At 38.1% G+C, this 3,585-nt stretch overlaps 1 non-coding gene across 1 annotated transcript; it reads left to right on the top strand.

Annotated features, from left to right (window-relative positions):
* Positions 1–516: 516 nt before the first annotated feature.
* On the top strand, positions 517–588 carry TRNAS-GGA (transfer RNA serine (anticodon GGA)). The gene has a single exon. It is a non-coding gene; the product is annotated as a tRNA-Ser (tRNA).
* The last annotated feature ends 2,997 nt before the right edge of the window (positions 589–3,585 follow it).

Here is a 3,585-nt window from a genome sequence, read left to right as displayed (position 1 = left end):
ATGACAACCTTATGAGAAGGGCAATTTTTACTATCTGTATTTACAGATGCAGAAAATAAAGCTTAGCAGAGTCAAGCTTTGATACCATGTATGCACTGCCTTTCCATGCCAGGGCTTATGGCAACAGTAAGAGGGAAGGAAAGATGGGTCATTAGTGCTGTGTGTGGGGAGGGGAGGGCTGTTTGATCTTGGATGAAATAGACATAGTTTGGTATGGAGTGAGTAGAATGCCTAGGGCAAGAATTTTAAATTTAATTTTATAAAGAAAGAAACTTCCCTGATGCCTCAGACCATAAAGAATCTGCCTGCCAATGCAGGAGACACCAGAGATGCAGGTTCAGTCCCTGGGGTGTGAAGATCCCTTGGAAAGGAAATGGCAACCCACTCCAGTATTCTTGTCTGGAAAATCCTATGGACAGAAGAGTTTGGCAGGCAGTCCATGGAGTAGTAATGAGTCAGTCACAACTGAGCAACTCACATTTTCACTTTCAAAGAAAAGGAAGTCTAAGTCTATCTTCCCTGGTGGCTCAGAGGTTAAAGTGTCTGCCTGGAATGCAGGAGACCCGGGTTCGATCCCTGGATTGGGAAGATCCCCTGGAGAAGGAAATGGCAACCCACTCCAGTACTCTTGCCTGGAGAATCCCATGGAGGGAGGAGCCTGGTAGGCTACAGTCCATGGGGTTGCAAAGAGTCGGACATGTCTGAGTGACTTTACTTACTTACTTACTTAAGGCTATCTTTAAGTCCAGAGGATGACTTTACTCTAGATCTGGAACAAGGTCTTCAGCAGATGAAAGCAAATTAAAATTGATCAGTAGAGATTTTAGCTAGAAATCTGCAGTCATTTTTTTATTTAGCAGATATTCATTGCAAGGAAATCAACACTGGATATTTGCTGGAAGAACTGATGCTGAAGCTGAGGCTCCAATACCTTGGCCACCTGATGTGAAGAGACAGCTCACTTGAAAAGACCCTGATGCTGGGAAAGATTAAAGGCAAAAGGAGAAAGGGGTGGCAGAGGATGAGACAGTTGGATAACATCACTGACTCAATGGACATGAATTTGAGCAAAATCCAAGAGATGGTGGAGGACTGAGGTTCTGGGATGGTGCAGTCCCCAGGGCTGCAAAGAGTCAGACTTGACTTAGCTACTGAAGAATGACAATTCGTTGAGCACCTCTTGGCTGCCAGCCGTTTTTCTAAATGTTGGGATGCAGTGGTGGGCAAAGACAGCAAAGTCTCTGAGCGCATAGAACTTGTAGTACTGGAAAGTAACCATTGAGAGTCAGAATAATGAATAAAATATGTACGTTCAGAGAGTGATAAACTATGAAGAAAGGAAAACAGGATGAGGGGATGGATGGGGAAGGGGAAGAAAGACATTTATTAATGGTGGTCAAAGATGTCTTATCAAGAAGGTGATAACTGTACTAAGACCAGAACTTTAGACCAGTCCATCCACGTGAAGAACAGAAGTAGTTGTTTACTAGGAAGAGGAATGCACAAATATAGGGTTTTGTTCTAAACGTTTTCAGGAACAAGTAGAAGCTGGGTGTGAGTAAAGGAATAGTTGGTGAGGGTAATAAGTGTGATGGGATGTGAAGTCAATTAAGTAGATTGCTGCTTATGATTATATTTTATTTTTATAATATAATAAAGATATTTCAATTTTTAGATATTTGAAAATTTGAATAAGTGAGTTCAGTTCAGTTCAGGTTAGTCACTCAGTCATGTCAGACTTGTTTTGACCCCATGGACTGCAGCACACCAGGCTTCCCTGTCCATCATCAACTCTTGGAGCTTGCTCAAACTCATGTCCATCAAGTTGGTGATGTCATCCAACCATCTCATCCTCTGTCTTCCCCTTCTCCTCCCCCGTTCAATCTTTCCCAGCCCCAGGGTCTTTTCTAATGAGTTGGCTCTCGGAATCAGAAGGCTAAAGTATTGGAGCTTCAGCTTCAGCATCAGTTCTTCCACGAATATTCAGGACTGATCTCCTTTAAGATGGACTGGTTGGATCTCCTTGCAGTCCAAAGGACACTCAAGAGTCTTCTCTAACACCACAGTCCAAAAAGCTTCAATTCTTCGGCACTCAGCTATCTTTATGGTCCAACTTTCACATTCATACATGACTACTGGAAAAACCTGGGAGAGGGGAAAAATTAACTTCATATTGGAATATGAACAGAAAGATGATTATGACAAACTTCAACATGTCAAAGTTTCTGTAAAGAAATGTATTATCTGAGTTCTTGCCACTTATCCTGAAACTGGGTCTTCTTTTGACTTTAAGAACACCTTCATTTTCTTATTTTTCTATGACTATAATAGATAAATTGGCTTAGCTTCTCTTCCTGATCTCTATATTTTAGATTTTGATAGTATAATTGATCTATCAACTATAGATATATAGAGAGATATTTAGCCAATTTTAATGTACCTGTTCAATTATTATTTAAGATAAATATCCAAAATGAAAGTGCTGGGTTAAGTAGGATACACATTTTACATTTGAATAGTAAGATATTTAACATTTACAGATGTGTAAAGGATTCAAAGGACTTCCCTTGCATTTTTGCAATCTCGCATATAGTTAAAGTATTCCAATAAGCACTTAGAATTGGGGTCTTTGAAATTAATCATTCTGTATTTATTTGTAGCATTAAATTTGGTCCAGTTACAATCTCCACATTCTTCTTGATATTTTTATTATTTATTTTACTGCTTATTTTTATTACAATTCCAATAATAAAAGACTCCCTCCTCCCAAATTCTATGATTGTGGTCTCCAAAATTATTTAAGAAATTTCAGAACTCTTCAAATCAAGGTTATGTTCACAAATGGCTTAAAATTTGTTTCAAAAATGTAAGCAATTTTGAATATCCTACTGTGTGATTTTGCCACAGATATATTTCATAATTTGGTACTAAGTTAAAATGTTATTTATTAGATTTCAATGTTTCAACGTCTCCCTTTGCAGCTGCAGATGATAGCCTCTCAGCTACACTTATGAATTTATGGGAGGTGTACATGAGGAGGTGGCTGCCAGCTGGTCAGCTCACAGTTCAATTTGGATAAAAACAAGGTCTGAGAAAAAAAAGATACAAATGAATTTATTTACAAAACAGAAATTGACTCACAGAAGTAGAAAACAAATTTAGGGTTACCAAAGGGGAAAGTGTTGGGGGAGGGATAAATTAGAAGTTTGGGATTAATACACAAACACTACTATACATAAAATAGTTAACCAACAAGGACTCACTACATAGGACAGAAAGCTATACTAAATATCTTTCAATTATTTTGTTCTATCCTATACCTGTATACTCATTCAACACTTGGTGAAGGAAAAAAGCATTAGCTTTTGTTTCAGACATAAAATATGAAAAGATTAATCAGCCAGTAGGTATGTCTCCCTTGAAAGTTTTATGCTATTTCACCTGAATTTCCTCATTTGCAAAAGACAGGTCAAAGCTACTTCCTAATAACACTTTACATACATGTATTTACCATGTAACTGTTTGGATTTGAGGGTAAAAGCATTTTACCTTAATTAGTTATCACACAAACACTGTCCTTTTACA

Source organism: Ovis aries, chromosome 1 (assembly GCF_016772045.2).
Source record: "Ovis aries strain OAR_USU_Benz2616 breed Rambouillet chromosome 1, ARS-UI_Ramb_v3.0, whole genome shotgun sequence".
Lineage (NCBI taxonomy): Eukaryota > Metazoa > Chordata > Mammalia > Artiodactyla > Bovidae > Ovis > Ovis aries.
Note: the sequence above shows the minus strand (reverse complement) of the source record. Positions and strands in the feature narration are given on the sequence as shown.